At 40.6% G+C, this 21,079-nt stretch overlaps 1 protein-coding gene across 5 annotated transcripts in view; it reads left to right on the top strand.

Annotated features, from left to right (window-relative positions):
• The window catches only part of NRIP1 (nuclear receptor interacting protein 1), a 159,919-nt gene that overhangs the window by 63,883 nt on the left and 74,957 nt on the right, over positions 1-21,079 (top strand). For 3 of the 5 annotated variants that reach the window (XM_064152324.1, XM_064152320.1, XM_064152322.1), the window contains exons 2-3: positions 12,766-12,851; positions 12,950-14,081. The gene's annotated coding sequence lies outside the window, so the exon portion shown is untranslated. Of the gene's footprint in view, positions 1-12,466; positions 12,542-12,765; positions 12,852-12,949; positions 14,082-14,137; positions 14,440-21,079 lie in introns of those variants that run through there. The other 2 variants (XM_064152321.1, XM_064152323.1) reach the window with 2 other exon arrangements.

The following is a 21,079-nucleotide window of genomic DNA, read 5'->3' as shown; positions in this document are numbered from 1 at the left end:
GCACAAAGTAGTTTTGCTAAAAATTAAAATTTCTACAATGTTGCTCTCCCCCCCCCCCCCCTTTTTTTTTTAACAGTGTCTTTTATTTCAAAGGAAACTTAAAAATTCAGAAATTTTTAAGAGGAGAGGGAAAAAAAACAGTGAATTGGTCTGTTCCTGACACATTTTAGGTGCACATTTAAATAAACAGCCTCCAAACAAAAAAATGAGAGTGTTGTAATGTGAAAATAAAAATTCCATTTTCTTTAATGTCGATTTTAAATTTGGGGAAAAGGCTTAGTCTAGTCTGAAACAAAGCCAGATTCCAAAAACAGACATAAAACTTCATTCTCACTTGTGAGATGACTTTCCATTTGCATTTGCAGATGCAAGGTATATTTTCTAGCTTCTATTTGCTACACTAATCCTGTTGACTTCACTTGAAAAGGATGGCACATTTCCCACTAACTTTATTAGTGACAGGATTGGGCCTTGATGCAATACTTCATGTCACAGCAGCAAAACTTGTTGCCAATAGACTGTCTCAAGGGAGGAGATTTCCAGTAACTGCTCCCTGAGAACTGTTCTAAAAATGCATTTTTTTCCCTTTTCTGTCCAGCCATCGGGATAATGATATACACCATCCCTAAAGAGAGGGGCACTGACTGAGCTGCATTGATGGCACCAGAGGTCCCTGCTGGCTTGTTCGCTAAACAGAACTGGCAACTGACTCTGAAGATAAAGGTTCTTGACGTTTTTCCAAGCTGGTAGAATGGAGCTGAGTGACACTTAGAAATAAATAGAGGAGGGAATAGGGTGATCTTGAACGACAGAGGAGCTTTTATAAAAGACTTTCATGGGGGAGATGTGGGATGTACTGTTCAGTGCTTGAGTCTAGGGGATTTGTGGGTACAGTTGGATAATGTGCATGTTTGCTACAACTAGTATGAAATGTGGAAGAAAACAAAGGGGGAAATTCCAGATGGATTCTTTATTCCCACTTAAACAGTTTAAACCAAAACACAACTATATATGTCTGTTTCTTCCCTATTACTGATTCCCTAATTGCCAATCTCTTTGGAAATCTGTTAGAAGCTCATCCTCTCTCCTGACAAGGAAATGTACTGCATGCGAAACATTTGTCATTTCTCTGTTATTCTAATTCATGATCTTATCCTTCAGTCTCTTGCTCATTTAAGCAAACAGTAATAGTGCTTTTAACCTGAGACTTCAAAGGTAAAAATATTGTGAAGGGGTCCCCATTCTTTTTCTTCTTGTCTCTGATCTAAACCGAAGCCTTTGAACATCAAAGCAGCTCAAAGTTTGGGGCAAGTTCTTAAGGATCAGGTTACGAGAAAGAAATTAATTGAATTTCCATGTTCATATTCAACATAGAGCAGAACAAATATTAATATTCACAATTAGTTTAGTCACAACAATTATAAAAAGCTGCTGCTTAATCTTTTTGTTCGGTATGATGAAGCTTCCTCATTCCATTGTATTGCTGTGAAAAATCCTTAACTTTTGCCACTCAGATATTGCTTGGAAAAAAAAAATTCTAACCTAGGAACTACAATGCAATTAGAAATGTAAAATAAATTCCCCAAACAAAAAAATATTGCTGTTTTAATTACAGACTCATACTGTCATGTAAAAGGTTAACACTTAAAAAATGAATCTTGTACCCTCAGTCTATTACCTCTAAGCAATTCTCATTTTCACATTAATTTTTGTAGGCTGTCATCTAAATTAAATACTTTTCAGCTCTGTCAGTTTATCTCTATGTATTCTCATTACAGCAGTCACTAGAGCCAAAGTATTTTAATCTTCAGTATAATTCCTACAGGACCATACTCTTAGCTACAACTTTAGGGTTCTACAAATAGCCTTTCTCTTTTAATCAGTGACACTCCTTTGTACAGCAACTCTTGCTCTTAAAGGGGCCTTCTATAAACAAGTAAGTTTTGCAGTCTTTTCTCACATTACCTTCACTGTGAATGATTAGGCAGCCATAAATCCTTCCTTTCCCCATTACTAACCTTCTAATTTTTGCATTCCCAGAAAAGGTTCTGATAACATTATTCTCACAGGTTTAATTTCTGATTATTTAAAAGCCAAATTCTAGGAAAAATACTCAAATTTGGGTTGTTTGTTTGTTTGTTTGTTTTGGTTGGATTTTTCCCCTTTCTTTACTGATAAGAACATCTTGGACATAAACAATAAAACATATTAGTCCTAAAGCTGGAACCCTCCTCAGATCACTGCAGCTGTGCCTGAATGTGCAAACCTAAGTAACTGCAAAGATCACTAATCAACCCTCCCAGAAAAGATGCCATCAGTAAGGCCAGTCAGGTGGGCAGTGACTCTGTCACAGAACTGCTTCTGCCTTAGGTTATGGTATGTTTTCTTTCGGAGAATTTATCTGACTTCAATAGCACCACTTCAGATGTAAGCACTTGCTTGAATAAAGTTGCCTGAAAATCCAGGCTGCTGTTGGTTGTTTGCTAAGGTGTGCTTCTGTCTCTGTCTGTGTGTTATTTATCTATCTACTAGTTAATTTAAAGAGTGATTAGTCTAAATTCTTACAAATGACTATAAGGACTAAAGTAAGTTAAGCAGCTCCTTAATCCATGGCAGCTGACAGACACAAGCCAGAAATCCTCAGAAAACAATGCAAATCTCATGCAGTTTGCTGCATAGTACCAGACCTTGGCCAGGCACAGCAGTTCAGACTGGCTCAGTCAGTCATATAGTCCTCTAATCTACCTGATGGCAGAGTGATCACACAGGAGATGTTCTTCAGAAGAAAATCAAAGTTTGCAAAGATAGAGTGTCTATACTTAGGTTTTACATGAATATGTAGGACATAGTCATAGTGCACAAGCACCTGGATTCAGGAGCTGAAAAACATTTGCTGGCTGTGATATACCAAGTCTTTCTGAAAAAAAAATAGAGAACACTTGAGCAGAAAGCTGTCACTCAGTGTCCGTGCAACAGCTTTAAGAACATGAATAGGAGCTACTTGAGTTTACAGATGCTTCTTTTTTCCCCCCTTTCTTTTAAAGTGAGTGATAAAGCTGCCTTTAACTCAACTTGGTAGGATCAGCCCCTTTGACTGGTATCTCTTAGCAATAAGTCTAAGTTTATTAAAAACTTGTTAGTTTAAATAGATTTTGTAGTGTATTAATAGTGACTGTGAGAGAACAGCAGGTACAAATCATTAGTCTGTAAAATACATTGCCCTGGACACAGAACTTAGTATACAACAAACCGGACATTAGAATAATCTAGTCTAGGGAACATAAAAGCATGAAGGAGCAATAAGCACAGCACATTTATTTCAACTAATACCAAAAAGCCTTACTCTTTTGACTGCAATACTGAAAGAGCTAGCAATCAAAAACCACATAAGGTTTTTAACTGATGAACCTAGGTTGAATTTTAAAGATGGGTTAGAAGTTCAAGTGGGCTTGGGTTGATGGCATGAGCCAGTCATGAATGGCTCTATTTGGTCTCATTTTAAATGAAGAAAATCTATGCTCATAGAGGCTTTTATAGTCACCAGCTTGTCAATGTGGTAATGGCATAGTTCAAAATTGCTGGTTTGGTTGACAAATATAACCATGTCTTGTCGGCACTGAAATGAAACCCAGCATCATGCCAGCAAACAATCCTGCACACGGGAAGCTTTGGATTGCTTAGTAAGAACATGGCCAACATGGAATCCTACAGAGCACAAGAAGGAAATGCTGTAGTAGAAGAGCACAAATTACCTTTGAAAACGTAATGTAGGTAACTATTGGATAAATATGATTTAAGCCAATTTAGAACTGTGCCAAACAAGACAAAGTCCCTCAGGCATTCAAGAACATTAAGATCTAGCAAAATAAGAGTGAGTAGCTGGAGAATGAGAACCTGTCTTCAGGAGAATGTTACTTCTCGTTGCTGTCTTGCTGCAAATTTTAAATAGCAGAACCCCATCCGAAATGCAGAATTTGATTTCACTGAAGCCAATGCAATTTTGTATCTATTTTGGTGATGCTGGATTATGGAGATGTAAAACAAGACAGTAATTCACAGAAGGATTTTATGAATATCAGCATAGCCCTTTTTGCAGTATAACAAACAGAGATTGTGTGTGGTATTGCACCTCCTGCTTTCTCCTGGAGTCCAGCGAGTAAATAATGCCTATTGTTGACATTTTTCATTTAAGACCAGAAGAGACAAGAGAAAGAATATTTACCACAATAATTGGGTGAAATGATCTGCAAATCTGTTTTTATCAGTTTGAAGAATTTGAGAAATGTTCAATAGGTTACTTTTTATCTCCTGGTTTATAGATTTTCATTCAACCAGGAGCATTCTAGCAGGACAGGGAAAAGTTGCTGAAAATGTTCACTGGTATTTCATCTCTCATGAAGAGAAAGGGGAAAGAAGAGGTGAAAACTTCTAAGTAAGAAAACAGATGTGAAATAAGAGGAAAGGTTGGATATCCTCTTCTTTTGCATGGGCCAGACTTTGCAGTTTACCCCACAATTTTTTTTTTTAAACTAGATTTTTTGGCTTTTTTTTTTTTTGAAAATGTGAAGGTGGGAATTGAGAAAAGGCTGATCAGTCATAGAAAACAGAATTACATGTCTTCATGTCATGATTTACACTGTGTTTTACTCATAAATCCAGCTACAGCTTATTACTGGAATCGCAGTAGATCTCTGATACTGGGAAAGAGAACTTCAGTAGAGAATAGTGAGGGTCATAACACAGTAAATTGTTTCTCCCTCTTTCTTTATATAAAGGAAATGAACAAAATGTATTTACAATTGAAGGGATAACTCTGGAAAACACTTGAAACTATTTGTTTCAAAAAGTCCAGAATTCATCTGAATTGTTGCTTCTATTATCTTTCTTTAAGCATCCATATGAGCAACATCAATCAAATAGCACAAGTAGAAAATTACAAATCACTAGTACATAGAAATGGCTTTGGAGAGGTGAAGAAATGTTTATGGATTTAATTAAACTATATTGTGTCAACTAGGCAAATTTAACTGCTTATTAATTATTTGTTAAATAACTGTGAATACTGATCATCTTTTCAAGACTTTAAATCTAGAAAAAACACATAGGCTTTTTTCCCCTCAAATCCAATTTTTATAGTAACCTTTTTTTGTACATTTCTGTTGGCAGACAATGCTCCCAGCCAGTAAATTATTTAGGAGTTATTAGAGATATAGAATTGTAGAATCACCTGTGTTGGAAGGGACCTCCAAAGGTCATCTAGTCCAAACCCCCCTGAGACATCTTCAACTAGATCAGGTTGCCCAGAGCCCTGTCAAGCCTCACCTTTTATATCTCTAGGGATGGGGCCTCAACTGCCTCCCTGGACAGCCTGTTTCAGTGCTCAACCAACTTCATTCTCCAATTTAAAACCGTTGCCCCTTGTCCTTTCACTCCAGGCCTTTGTAAACAGTCCCTCTGCAGCCTTATTGCAGGCCCCCTTCAGGTACTGGGAGGTGGCAATTAGGTCTCCCAAAAGCGAGGGCGCACAACCCCAGCTCCCTCAGCGGTGGTGTTCCAGCTCCCTGATCATTTTCATGGCTCTTTTCTGGACCCCCTCCATCAAGTCTATGTCCTTCCTGTACTAAGGGCTCCAGAGCTGTAGAAACTATTATACTTTAGAAAATAAGGGTAAGGAATCATGAGTCCTTACCCCTCTATTAAGAAAGTTAGCAATAGTGTTAAAGAACTGATGTATCAAGAGTTTCAATATAATTTACATTAAATAAGGGATTTTAGGAAATGGAGTAATTTTAATAGAGTCTGTGAGAAAACTGTGGACCCACTTGTATTTTGTATGAAATAAGGGTATTGTGCAAAAAGGCACAGCATCAGGTTAGAGAAAATGCAACATGAAAACATTCAAAATATTTCTTTTTCCTGCTGCTTGGCCATCTGATTCCTCAGATGGGGAGGAAGCGAGAAGCAGGAATCCCTAGGAGTACAAACTTCTCCTCCCTCTGTAAGAGAAGCTTCCAAGTTCAGGTTTTGTGGAATATTTTATCAAGACAAGGTCCTGGTTTCCCAAATTAATCATACAGGAGGTAATAATTATAATAATATTGGTGGACTCAAAACATTGCTTCTTAGTCCAAAATGTCTAAATTTCTTCCACGCAAGCTTTGACTTTTAAAAAGTAGGTTTGGCCATTGCAATGCAGCAAAATGGGTATTCAAATGAAGAATACAGCCCAGAGATTTTCTGTGTAAAGTCATCAAAATTTAGAATGAATTTTCTTTTCCAAAGAAATTATATTCACTTTTTAAAATTAGACAAGAAAAAAGAGATGCAATTTTAAAATGTATACATAGAAACAGGTTATAGCATTGGCTGCTCAAAACAAGAGCAATTTTGGCAGTTCCCTAAAATATATGTCAAAAGTGGTAAGATAAATCTACCAGCTCTAGGAGAGGATGTAACATAACTGTTGCTGTCTGGTTTATGGTGAGCCGAACCACTCCTATGTCTCTGCCAGCTTTATGTCACGTGTGAAATACTGGTATGAAGATCACCAGCACCAAAGCTGGATTTGTTATATAGCTAACATTTAGTGAAGCTAATGTCTTCTAATAAAACCTAGATATTTGTATGCTAATAAAAATATGCCAATATATATATTTGGATCAGTTATAAAAGCACAGCTAATACGATTCTGATAAATTAATCACATAAAATTCAATCAAGCAGGAATCCATCTAAGCTCACATGGCCCATTAAAATGAGCTCCTTAAGGTTTTCTGATACACCATTTGAATGTATTTTCTCATTAGGCATCTGTGGGTAAAGAGAAGGAGTAATCACTTCTAACTAAATCTGTGATGTTAGGTAGGTAAGTCCCAATTTTTCTAGAAATATTTAATCCCTGTGACTGAGACCATGGTTTCCAAACATTTTTAGGTACATGGCCAAAGAAGCCATCAGTTTTTTTCATTATTTCTTAGTTTTTACTTTTCTGAGGGCTTTCATGAGAAATGTTGGGAAGCAATCCCTGTTCTTTCTCTTTACATTACATTATTGTGCATCTGTGAAAATTGTTAACTGTAGGTTATTCCAAAATGGTATTTTTTTTCTTTTCATTATAAAACAAGAAAATCATGAAGATACTCAGTGCTTTTGAATTCCAATAATCTTTTGAAGCCAACCACTTGCACTCTTCCCTTTGTCTCTCCCTCCAACTCTAACAATGAAAAAAAAACAAACAAGCAAACAGCAACATATAAAAAAAGACCCCAAAACATTATAGACAAACGAAAATCTAAGATGCTCCTTTGGCATTTAAACCACTGGTGGTGTATTATTTCATCAGCAAAGCATGCATACTTCTGAGGTAGGAGGACTGAGTGGGCTAAATTATATTAGGGAGAAGTTCTTCACCACAATGGTGGTGAGACACTGGAACAGGTTGCCCAGGGAGGTGGTGGAAGCCCATTCCCTGGAGGTTTTTAAGGCCAGGCTGGATGTGGCCCTGAGTAACCTGATCTAGTGGAAGGTATCCCTGCCTGTGGTTGGAACAAGATGATCCTTGGGGTCCTTTCCAACCCTGACAATTCTTTGATTCTGTGATTGTGTGAAATTAAGGTACCCTGTTTCATACTAGAAATTTCCTATTTACTGTACACTCTGCTGTAACTGAAATCAGATAAAACAAATCAGGACTTGCTTGTTTCCCTTTTATTTTATTGTTACATAAAATTAGGTAGTATATGTTATTTGTCTTATAAAAGGAGAAAAATAGAAGTTAAAATTTTGACAATGTATCTCAAGTAAGTGACACAGTCTAATTGATGTGGTGCTTTTAGGTCATAAGCTGGACTTGATGATCTCAGAGGTCTATTCCAGCCTTAATACTTCTGTGATTCTGTAAGTGTTCTGAGTGAATGGATGGGTTGAATCATAGCTTAAATGTATGAAAATAGATTTTATACTATCAGTTTTCCGTCAAAGGTTCTCTTGTTCATAAACTAGTAAGCAGGGAGGTAAATATATTCAGTAAAAGTACATGAGGTACACAGTTTGGCTTAACACAGCAGTTTCATTTACTTGAGTCAGAGCACTTAAGATCATTTGTACTAAAGAATATTACAACAATTTTAACATGGAATTAAAGTGTTGCTATATTGTAAGACCCAATACCTCCATTATTTTGAAGGGCAAAGACAGGGCACTTCAGCTTCTTTCTTAAAGCTGCTTCCTAATGGTCCTTTCCAGAACTTTACTCATTTGCAGCGTGATACTGGCTGCCAGATCACCGTATGTATAATTTGTACGTACTGTTCTTTTTATTTTAGACTGTACTGTTTCAACAACATGGCTTGTGTCATCATGAGAACCACGACAAAGGGTTATCCAGATTTCATGATACCCAGCCAGAAAAATGAGGCTGTGAAAAAATACTGTTAATGAAAGTTCTGAGTGCAGAGTGGGAGAGAGGACACGATACTTCTGTCCTTATGCAATCTGCTACTGCTGACATGGGGGTGCATATATGAAGTCTGAAAGGAATATGCATGTTCTGAACGGTTTTGGGTACATGCATATAGCCACAAAGTTTACGCTTGCATTGTTACTGATCCACAGGTAGTAACAGTATTTTCATAGTGTTATACCTGTTCAGAAGCTACTTTCCTGCTCCAGTTCAGAAGTAGTGACTCCAGATGAGTTATTTTGGAGGTCTCTTCCAACCTGGTTGATTCTATGATTCTACGATTTTCTTCGTGGTACCTACGATACCTTCATGGTATCAGGAATAGAACTCATCAGAGCAATGTTCTCAGGAATATATATTTTTTGTGTTTGCCTGTGGGCATGTGAGGAAAGTGCAGGATATGTTCTTCTGGCTAAAAACTCTGGTATTTCATTCTGCTAAAATATTCATGTAAAATACTCCTATCAACTTGGCATATGTCCCTTTGATTCTTCCATGAAAAGTGGCTGAAAGTAGTGTTTATTTTACTGCTGCCACATGTAAGACACAAAGTATTAGTTCCTGTCTGTGGTCAAAAAATGCACACCCCCACCCTGAAAAATGCATATGGCAAAGTAAGCTTCACCCTAGCTCAAGCCTCAGAACAGATATAGTGTGCTAGAAGGCATGGCCAAAACTCACCAGATGCTGCAAGCATATGATTCCTCCATGAGAGTTTATATGGTACAGCTGTCTTTAAATGTTTTTGTAATTGAAGAGACTTCAGCATCTGGTCCTTTGCTTATTACTCTTACATCAAATAGTCAAGATCTGAAGTCTACCTTTCAATAATGCAGAAAAAAAAAAGGAACTTGAGGCACTAAGTTCTCACAGATGACTCACTTTGAAGTACTTGTGAAATATAAGTAAACTGTATAATAACAAAAAAGAAGCAAACAACTCCAGTAGGAAATGATAGGAGTTATGTATGCATGCAAATACTTTCATCATTTTAAAAATAGATAGATAAATAACAAGTGTTAAGCACTCTTGATATTTTTTTTTCATTACATAAAGACATTACGCTTCCCTTTACATGTTATTGTGTAATTCAACACCACTTCCCAACAGTTGCAGATTTGCTGCTGTCATGAACAAACCAGGATATGTGTTACAGTACAAACACCCTGCAGAAAATCTCACCCTGGACCACACTGCTGGGGTCGGAGTGGCTGGAGAGCAGCCAAACAGAGAGGGATCTGGGGGTGCTGATTGATACCCGCCTGAACATGAGCCAGCAGTGTGCCCAGGTGGCCAAGAGAGCCAGTGGCATCCTGGCCTGCATCAGGAATGGTGTGGTCAGCAGGAGCAGGGAGGTCATTCTGCCCCTGTACTCTGCACTGGTTAGACCACACCTTGAGTACTGTGTTCAATTCTGGGCCCCCCAGTTTAGGAGGGACATTGAGATGCTTGAGCGTGTCCAGAGAAGGGCGACGAGGCTGGTGAGAGGCCTTGAGCACAGCCCTACGAGGAGAGGCTGAGGGAGCTGGGATTGGTTAGCCTGGAGAAGAGGAGGCTCAGGGGTGACCTTATTGCTGTCTACAACTACCTGAGGGGTGGTTGTGGCCAGGAGGAGGTTGCTCTCTTCTCTCAGGTGGCCAGCACCAGAACAAGAGGACACAGCCTCAGGCTGCGCCAGGGGAAATTTAGGCTCGAGGTGAGGAGAAAGTTCTTCACTGACTGGAATGGGCTGCCCAGGGAGGTGGTGGAGTCGCCGTCCCTGGAGCTGTTCAAGGCAAGGTTGGACGTGGCACTTGGTGCCATGGTCTAGCCTTGAGTTCTGTGGTAAAGGGTTGGACTTGATGATCTATGAGGTCTCTTCCAACCTTGGTGATACTGTGATACTTTTTCTTCTCATAACACTTGTAGAGTTCCTATAGATTTGGGTTAGTCCTGGACAGTTCTTCTGAAGAAAGCCAGATCTTTCCACATCCTACTTCAGATTTATGGATGAACACTGTTACAAGTTTGAGTTGTTTTATGATTATTGCTTATTTGAAGTCAGTTATTGAACAAAAAGTAATAATAATTATTTATATATGCATATATATATATATATATATATAAAATTATTTTGTTCACCTACATAAGTTCTGTAATATTAGGTGATTTAATCCTCTGTGAAAACACCTTCAAAATAGTGGGTAATCTGACATACCACATGAATTGAACCAGGCTGAGTCAAAGGTGGAATTTCATTATTTGTCTAAGTAAGGCTGACAAACTATTTTAGAGCAAGGTTTACTCTGGAAATGAATTTCTGTAAAGCTATCCAGCTTCTTGACTACATCCTAAGACTTTCATATAATGACTGGATGCCATAAAGTGAGGCTTTCATTACTTTGATTGAGAAAGGTAGTTTTAGAGCTGGTAGTTTTTTATGAGAGGCTGAGATAGCCTTTAAGGAAAATCAAAATAAGAGCAACTGTAGTTCTCCCAAGCTCTTCAAAGCACTTTATGTGATTTAAAAATAGGCTAGCATTAGCTTAAAAATGTTTGGGAATTATGTAACAGCATTTTCATTTTTGTTCTGAAAATAGTATGCCTTGTTACCATATGGCACAGATGCATTTTTTTACTCAAGCAAGTCATGACAAAGTTTGTTACTGGAACTGTAGATTTGTTCATCATTTCCAAACACATTATTGTAATCATCAAAGTGATCAAAGAAAACAGTTGGTTTTGAAACAGTAACATAGATTCATTTTGTACTTCAAGAATCTCAGAAAAACCATTATATTTTGGATAGAATTCTTATTAGGTCAAACCCAGTCATTTCTTTCTTTAGATTTCTGATTAGCAATTGTAAGCAGTGTGTGTGTATTATTATATATATATTTAAATATGAAAAAAAACCCAACAGCTCTTCAGTAAGTGCTTACAATTCTGAGAAGGAATTCTAGTATAACCTCTATAAATCTGTTTTTCTCTTCTAAGACTGATCCAAAGGTCGTTTACATTTTCCTGTCAGGATTGGCTTTCCTGTTACAGGCATCTTCTAGTGATGAATTCCTCTTGGAAGGAGGAAGAAGGGAAAAAAAAAAAGGTCCCCTATTGCAATATCTATAATAAATTGAAGGTATAGACCTTACCCACAGATGGCACAAAGATAGGAGTGTATGTCTGGGGTTTTGGTTAAAGATTGCACAGGAAGAACCAACAAATAACACATCACTACTTTCATGCTTCTTGAAGGGCTGATTTTACTGCGTGCTTTACTTGTACAGAGGATTTATTTCATGTATTACTTCAATCAGAGAATTTATTTTATGTGTTATTTCAATTCCCATAGTTTAAGTAAATATGAGCAAGTGGTAGAATTCAGCGTGATATGAAGTGTTGGAAATAACCTGCTAAATCCATGTGCTGTGTTATTTAATATAGTTTCAATTGATTGCATCATATTGAAACTTGTGCCTTCAGGCACCTATATGTTACCTAACAACAATATCTTTAACAAATATTCCACATGCACATTTTTTTTCCTGTTGCTTGTCCAAGATTCCTTTTGTAGGTCTCTTGTCTACGCAAATATGTTCCCTAAGGTTAAGAATGAAAGAGGTCTCTACTACAGACACTCCTGATTGAAATAGCAGCTAAATTGCTGCAGTAATGAGAAAATTTTCTTTTCCCTTGATAATTCAGCTGCTTAGCATTGAAAAAAAATGTTGAGATACAGGTCCTTCATGAAAAAAAAAAAAAAGTGTATTTCTTTACAATCAGAATTTGCTAATGACTCCACTATGGAAATGAAGAACAAAACTTGTTGTTTTAATGGAAGTATGATCAAGCCATCAGACATGCTCTCAAAAAAAAGACTTTATAGAGACTGTGACATGCAGTAGCTTAGAAAATGGTGCTGCATTTCTGGAAGAAAGTGGTTAAAAAACACATGATGATGAAGTTAACCTAAATCTTTCATTGGCTTAAAAAATAGGTCAAGTAATACATTACTAGCTCTGCTCTAAGCCTGTACACAATCCATGCATTCCAAAGTGACAAAGCTTTTGCTTAGCATTCCTACATCTACTTTCATTCATGGTAACTCCAAGTTAAAATATCTGGCTTTTCCCACGTGTGGCTTCCTTTTGCTTTCTTTAAAGTGGAATTTCGTATGTTACTTAGTGCTTAGTCTTATATTAAAAAGATGTCTGAATAAGCCATTTATAATTATTTTACCTGAGTTTTAGAACTAGAATATATTAATGCAGGAATTATCACAGTTTCTAAGTTACTTGTAAACAAATTTGTTTTTCTTTTCTCAGTCTGTAACTTCTAGAAATATCATGAAGTGTTCTGTAAAGCATTTGGCAAACACCATGCAAAGCGTCGAGACATTTGCTCAACACAGGTAAACAGAAGATGTGATGAAGGTCACCCGCTTTGTAGGTTCGCCTAATACAGCCAAGTTCCTCTTGTGTCTGTCTAAATACTATTCCTCCTTGACAGGAACGAAGGCTGAAGAACAACTTGACATGCAATGCAATCTCTTACAGCAGAGGTTGTGGGGGTGCCACCTACCAAAATGGAGGGCTCTTCTTAGAAGCTCTGCCCAAAGCTGTTTTTTTCCTCTCTAACTGTATTTATTGCCTCACGGGCAAAGAAACATAGTTTACATGAGGCTTAGATGTCCCTAATTCTCCCAGTTCCGCGGGAGGAGCCGTTTCGGAGCCCAGATTCTCCTCCCACCGCCATCCGCCGCACGGAGACACAGCGGGACCCGACTGAAAGCGGGAGGGGTGGTCCCACCGCCCGGGCGCCGTGGCCGCCTGCGCCGCTGCCCGGCCAGGGCGGCAGAGGCCGCGAAGTGACGAGGCGTGTCGGCAGCTGTGCGAGCAGGGCAGGCGGGGGTGAGAGGCAGTGAGTGGGGGAGGATGGCAGGGCCCTCTCCGTCCTCCCGGGAGCAGCCGCAGGTGCCAGGCTGTTCTCTGCCCTTTTCTGGCGCCGACAGCAGCCTCTCGGCTTTTCAGTCAAAAAAAAAAAAAAAAAGTTTCTAGAGCCTGTCTTGCGTTAAAAAAACCCCAAATCCCTGAAAATATAAGCTCTAAACCGACTAATCACTGGAAGCACACACCCCACCCCGCCCCCCGTTACTCTCACCAAGCCGGAAAAAAACCCAGAAAAAAAGAAAAAAACTGTTAGTTTTAAGTCACTGCTGTTTTCTTTAAATACGGGTCCTCCGGTGCTAGCGCTCCTAAGTTTGTTTCCCGGGGGCTCTGCGTCTTCAGTTAGATTAATTAGAGAGGGCAGGAGGAGAAGGGACTTGCGTACGTGCGACGCGTTTAGTGGCAACCTGCTCCGCAGCCTCCTTCCCCAAACGGAGCGGGGGAGGAGGTGGCGGTGCGGGAACATCCCTTCCTTCTGCCGCCCGCCCGTTCTCCCCTCGCCGGGGGTTACAAAAGGGTTAAGAAAGTTGGCTGGAGAGATGAATGGCGCGGCGTGGGGAGGGGCCGGGCTGCGCCGCGGCTGGCGAGGTGGAAGGAGGGGAGGATCGCGGCTGCGGGTTAGGCTTTGAAAGTCAGCCTCACAGGCATTGCAGCAGAGCCCCGAGCGCGGAGAGAAGCCAAGTGCAGCTCGTCGTGTATGTGCGCGGGGTCGGCCGGGCGGGGGGGGACGGACACGGACGGACAGACAGACAGACAGACGGACGGCAAAGGGGGGGGAAGTGGCGCGTCCTGCCCTCTAGTCGGGGCACCCAGCCGTCAGCCTCGGCTGTAGGAGATTGCCGCTTCCCGGACCTCCGCGCCGGGACTGGCCGCCGGAACCTTCGTTTGCTCTGGCCTCTGGGCCGGGGCGGCGTGCGTGTTCGTTGCCTGTGAGGGGGCCGCGGCCGATGCCTCTCTAGGAGGCGAGGTCGGTCGGCGGGCACTAGGCAAATCGCTTGGGAGGTGCTGCCACTGCTGCCGCGGCGGGGGGAAATTGCGCGGGCCCGATGCGAGGTGAGTACCGTGCTCTTCCGCTGGCAGCCGCGCTGGCAGGCGGGGGAAATGGCCGAGCGGGGCGGGCCAGGGCTGCGCTGCTGGGCACGGGCGGGCGGGGAGGCAGCGGCGGGGAACAATACCCGGGTGAGCCCGGCGCGGGGCGGCCGCGGTAGCGGGGGTGTTTCCGGTGACGGCTTCTCCTCCGGCACACATCAGCCCTGGTGCGAGTTGAAAGTTTGCGCGGCTAAGGTGGGCTTGGGGGAGCTGGAGGGGCAGAAAAGTTAGTAGCCTTTGACCCTGAGGCCGGTGAGTGTTTTCTCCAGCGCCGGCTACAAGTCTCGGTCCCCGTTTCGGAGGGACACCCACTTCCTCCTCCCAGTGTGCGTGTGAATTATTTAAAGAGCCGCAGGCTCGGTGCGCAGTGGCTGCGGTGGCCGGGGTGGCGCCGGCGGCCGCCCGGGAGTGCAGAGACCCGGCCTCGCCGACCGCGGCCTCGCTCGCCTCCCGCCGCCGCCCGTCTGCTTTCTCCGCAGCTGCTGGCAGGGCCACGCTTCCTTTCCTCTTTTCGCCTTTCCCCCGACTGTTTTCTTACCGCCCGTACCAAGGCGAGCGGGCAGCCTCTGCCTTGGGTGCCTGTTCGATCTGCTGTGGTTGGTGGCACACGCTCAGCTCCCTGCTTCCCCTAAAGATGCCTTCTCATCCCTTCGGCCCCGTAGGGACGTCGCTGTTTCCTTTCTCGACTAAAGGTTACTTTGCCAGACCTGTTTGTGTGTCCGTGAAGCATTTCAGAGGTGTTTGGGGTTTTTTTTTTTTGTTATTCCGTGATGGTGCGTTTTGTTTGTTTTGGTTTTTTTCTGAAGTTGGGTGGATTTTTTCCCTCCTCCCTATAGACTCCGTTGAGGCTGTTCTTTGTAAGCGTCAGTTGGTGATTAAGTTGGAAAGCAGCGGAACGTAAAGCAACAGCGTGGGCTAAATAAGGGACAGCTTTGTAACATACAAGCAGCCTTGTAGCTGTGCTGCCACCTCTCTCTTTATTTCCTTCGGTACTGCGGATTCTGGTGATTTATTAGGTTTTTAATTTTAAAACATATTTTGGTTAAAATGCTCAATGTGTGTCGAAGATGTTGCAAAAACAGTGGCTTCTGGCGTTGGGGTTATGTTATTGCTAGCAAAGCTGAAGTGGAAGTTGTCCTCTTGTGCCTCATCTCTCTGGAATCTGGAGACTATTATTTATGATTTTTATCCTGAGGGAACCTGCCTGCAGTGTCTGACAGCTTACAGGCTGATTAGAATTTAACTGAGTCATGCCACTATAATGTTCAGAGATATTGTAAAGCTTTCTTTAACAAAGAGTGCAAATCCGTTCTGTGAAGACCTGTGAGGGGGGAGGCAGTCACTTGTGGAAAGAGGATGGTTTGTCCATGAGTGAGTAGTAGAAAACTTTTTAATACTCGTGTGTGATTTACTGTTTCTGGGACTGACTGAATGCACTAAAAAGTGACACATCAAGATTCATGTGGTGAAGTTTTGAGTTGAGGCTGTCTTGTGGTTAAAACATGATTTAATGGTATCCGAGTAATTGTTGCTATACAAGCAGCAAGACTCGACACGTTAGACAGCAAAAGCTCTCAAGCAGAACAACGTTCAGTCAGGTTTGGGGTTTTGACTGTCTGGGGCAGCTGCTTTCCAAATTTGTGGTCAAGAAGTCTGACTTATTTTATCATTGGTCTCTTTCGATGTAGTTGACAGTGGCTGCAAAGCAAGAGAGCAAGTTTGGCCTGAGCAAAATGCCTTTGTAAGGATGTATGTTTTCTGTTGAGTGGGATGGAAGTGGTAACAAGTAGTGACTGCATGTTTCAGGTGGGGGTGAAATCTGATCTGCTGTTAGACTGGCCTGCACTTCTGAGTTACCTCATGAGTAAGAGCTGTCAACGGTTTTCAGACTTCTGTGGACCACGTATGCACAGAATACTAGATACTGTCCAGTGCTAAACAGTACTGGATTAACTTGTGACTATTTTTTTCTTAGTCTTTGGGCAAAAAAATAGCAGTTAAAAATGTGCTCGCTGTGCTTGTTCCTTTTTCTGAAGGAAACGTGCTAATGATAATCGGAGGAAAAGAACCAAAATTTACTCAAGTAATAAAAACTACATTGACTAAAAAAAAGTGAAAGTCAGCTGACATTTTTCTATTGTAAACTTAGATGAATGATTTAAGTACTGGCTGCTACAGCCTGCAGCGTTTCTGATAGCTGTGTTTAGTGTGAATCTGGTCTGTAAAAATCACCAAGGAAAATGTCTTTTTTTTTTTTAAAGTGATGCTGTGGAGATTATAGGACATAAACATGAATTAACTTTTATGATAAGCATGTTTGCCTGTAGGTTTTGCTTAATGTGAAGTTGGTTTAAAAGAGTTGACAAAGGTTTGCTTGCTTAAAACTTAGTCTTCTCAGAGCTGTGTTCCCTATGTTAAAAGACAGAAAAATAAAAGGCTTTCTGCAATACCAGCTATTGTTAGCAGCAAGAGCAAACTTAATTTTACCACAGATGGTGTAGGACAGTATTATATTAAAAATAGAGACTATGTTTTGTGTTGTGCCAAGCACATGTATAAACTTGCCCAAGGCAAAGGCTGAGTTGCATTTCCCATAGTCAGCTGAATTGCTCAAGAGTTGTTTGACACCTCCTTGCAGGGCTGTCAACACCGACAGGAAGACTGTAATATTTTATTAGAATAGCTCTTCAGAACTTACCTGAACCTCAGAAACCAGATGATGTGTGTTTGGCCTTTTCCTTATATGTGGATGTCTAGGGAGCAGGGGATGGTGGTGGTCCAGAAGAGAGACTGAGAAGGTGTGTGGGTTACAGCTGGTTACCTGCCATGGGGGTGCAGCTCCTTCTGAGTGGAACTTTGGTAGTTGACCTCTCCCCAGTGGGGTTTGCAGGTGGGGGGCTCAGCTGGGCTCTCCTGCCAGCTGCTGGGCAGCACATGCTGAGCAGCAAGCTATAGGTGGGATAAATAGGGGAACTGTCCTGTGGTTTAAAGAAGGATAGATAACCTTTTGGGATAAGAAGTGCAAATTCAGAAGTATAAATCATTGCTGCTCAGCAGGGGTTTAATGACAGGCAAGTTGAAAGATAACACAGGTAGGGAATGAAGCCTAAACAGAGGGGAAAAATATAAAAGAATATGCACAAATGTACCAAAAAGATAAATGGAAAGTTAACTGCCTGTCTAAACAGTCTTAAACTAAAGGCAAAAAGGTTAATGGTAACAGCTTTGTGGTTTGCTCTGTCTTGCTGCCAACAGGCCAAAAGGATAAGAACACTTAGCTATCTGAGCTGTGCTGGCCTGCCTGTGGCAACTATGAGGAGAGTATTTAAAAGGACTGTGACGTTGCTTCTGGATCATTGTGTTTGAAAACACCTAATTGACAAACCCGGTGCTGTGGTTGGCAGGAGGTACTTTTGGTGGGCATCTGTGACGATGCAAAAACTTTTATGCCTTCTTCAGTGGGAAGATCTGCCTCAGGAAAAGCTAACAAAATGATTCTTTTGGTAAAAATAAATACTTAGACTCAAGTGTTTCTGGGTTATTTATTTCAAATACTTAGAAATGTTAACTGACCTGTTTAGCACTTGAAAGCATTAATTTGGTAATTTATTTGACTGTCTGTTGCAGGTCACTTGGCTTGATGGCTGAAGAAGAATAGAATCTAAGACTCATTTAAATAAATGTTCTTGTATAGAAAGGGAAAAAAGTAGTTGCTAGCCATCTTAGGTTGGGTCAAGTCCTTCCTGGCATAGTCTTCTCATACTTAAGATGCTACTGGAGTTTCTTGCTCCTCTTTAGTTTCCTGTCTTGAAAGAAACTGTGTTGTTACCACTTATTTCTAAATACTGTTGTCTTCAGCGTCTGAGAAACCAATTCTATTTACAAGCAGTATCAGATGAAAAGCAGGAGTTAGAGGTCTTCTATTAGTCACTGGCTTCCAAGAGGTTGTGTGTAGTGTAGAAAAGAAGCTTGGTGCTGAGGAAGACTTCTGGAGGCCTGCTTTTCCTCCTCTGGAGATAGAAAGTTGAGATCAGGCACTAGATGTAAAATACTTCAGTCCTGACCAAAACTGTTATTTGAAAACAAATGCCTAATGCATTTCTGTGTTAGGCTTGTCTCCCTCAGAGAACATCAGTACTTTTTGTTCTTCTTGATGATAGTCTGATACTGCTCTGATGCTGACTTTTTTTCACAGCAAACTTTAAGGTTCATGGCTGCAGGCTCTCTACTTCTGTGCTTGATGCCACTGTGAAAAATGAGTGGGAAAGGAAATTGAAAAGTCTTTTTCAGTGATGTAAGAAGCAGGGCTTGCCTCAGAGATAGAAATGATCATTCCTGCCTCAAGATTGTCCTCTTTGGGGTTTCGATCACCTATCCTACTTTGAGCAGTTTATAATATGAAACAAATCAACATGCAAAAAAGCTGGGTGTGCAAAGCAAGTGATTCGTGCATAAAGTTTTGGGGAATAAAACCAATAAAGTGTGGAGTGCTCTTTCCTTTTTTGTCCCTTTTTTTTGTCTTTTTTATCTTTTCTTCTTTTTCTAAAACATTAATGAAGAAATATGTAATTTTCCCCCAAAACAACAAATTCTTCTGTCCTCTTTTCTCTGAACTCTTTTAAACCTTTTGTGGCTGCTTGGAACAATGCAGAGAAGGCTGTTTAATGCTGACCTAAAAGAAATCCTGTGTATACATTGAATGAACCCAAAGGCAATACATTGTGGAGTGTTTGTTGTTTTGAAATTTTCTTTTGAAAATTTTCCTGGTTTATTTCCCTCTTTTCCCCATTTCCTCTCTTAGATAGGGATCTAATTTCTCTTGGAAGTAGGGTCACTTAAAACCACTTAGCAGTAATAGAAAATCCTTTCTCTACATGAGTATTATAGAAGTACTGGAATTAATGATTTTTCTCAAGTTAAGGCTGCTCAAAAAGGTGAAATGTTTTTGGGGTTTTTTTTTGTTGTTTTTTTTAAAATATGCTGCTTCTTTATGCTGTAAGGAAGCCTTTTTACTGTGCCTTTTTGCTTTGGTCACAAAAAAGTCCACCTCTACTTTATTTGCCCTTTTTGGTGAAGTAGTGTTGAGAAGGCTTAGAAATATTATGACCTCTGAATCCCTTATTTCTCTGTTTATTTTGATTCCAGTGGTACCTCTTCCCCCTACCCTGCTCCCTGAATAGAATATGGATGTTGAGCATAGCTGCTGCTCTGTGGTGCAAAATGCCTTTTTACTTTCTGATGTATATAAGGGAAAGAGTTGAAATAATGTCTGCCTGTAGTATTTCAGAGTACATGTTTTTCAGTTTGATTGGATCTGCTGCTTCTATTTGATCCAGCATGATACCTGTACCCGAAACATCCAAGCAGGTCTGTTTTGGATGACAACCCATCAACTATCACCACCTCTATCTTTTTTTTTTCTGCTGGGTAGCACATTGCAGCAGTCATAGTTGGATGTTTTCTCTAAGCTGGCTTTTGCCCAGGTGGTTTTGCTGTGGGGGGAAATGTGAGCTGTGCCCAGTGCAGTCACTTCTCGCTCTGCCCCACTCCACCCTGCATGCCCTTAGCCATCTGCAGGATGCACTGTGCTAGAGAAGTTGTGTGTTTGTAAAGCCTTTGTATGCAGTGTGGTGGTTTGTTTTTCTTTACAACAGGAGCTAAAGGTGTAGAAAAGAGGAGGGTCAGTCATCTCCTGCTGCCTACTGAGAGGAGAAAGTTCATCCAAACAGGGGTGGTAGCCTATTGCTTGTTTATTGATTTTATGGTGTTTGGTTGGTTGTCTTGTTGATTTGGTGGTTTGTTTTTTGTGTGTGGGTTTTCTTATTTGGATCTTATTGTAGTTAAAGGTGTTTCTCAAGGCACAATAAACTTGCTGTTTGGTTTAACTTGGTGGCAGAATATTGAACATAACCTTTAATAAATGAGGCTTGTCACAAGAACAAGGCTGTAATAGTGAACAGTGGTCTGGGCTGGCTCTAAGTCTCTAAAGTGAGCATCTGCCAAAAGGAGCAAACCAATAGAGAAGTTCTAAGACATTTTTAAGGTGGCATTAGTGATAGGTAATACCTTCTAACTGTAATACTAAATATAGATTTTTTTTATTCTTCAATATGAGAAAAATTAATTTCTACAAGTTTAGTGTGTTCTGATTTTGTGGAGTTGAGCATTGCATGCCCCAGTTAAGCCATGCTTTTCCTTGGGTGTGTATGCATATATTTAAAGTAATACAAGCTCTTTAAAAAATATAGTTTTCATGTTCAGAGGTGCAAGTCTGAAGTGTTAAATAGTAATTACTTACCATGTAACAGGTGTTCTTTTTAAATGGAAGGAAGAGAAGGGGCTGTGGCATTGAATCAGAGTTGCATGTGGACTTTGTTCTTGTGGAAATACTGTCTGCTTAATACAAGTCTAGGTGATGTAAGTTGTTTCTTCTTGTTTTGCTGGTGGTTCTGTTTGGTAGGTTTTTGTTTCTGAAGTTTGGTGATACATTTCTTATCTGAAAAAAAAGTATTATTTGCAATTCTTATTAGTCCAAACAAAGCATGATTTTCTGTTGTGCAGATAAAGCTGACAGAGGTATATTGGCTAGCAAAATTGATGTGCA

This window comes from Pogoniulus pusillus, chromosome 12, assembly GCF_015220805.1.
Source record: "Pogoniulus pusillus isolate bPogPus1 chromosome 12, bPogPus1.pri, whole genome shotgun sequence".
Lineage (NCBI taxonomy): Eukaryota > Metazoa > Chordata > Aves > Piciformes > Lybiidae > Pogoniulus > Pogoniulus pusillus.
The sequence above is the reverse complement of the archived record's forward strand: the minus strand, read 5'-3'. Positions and strand labels throughout refer to the sequence as shown.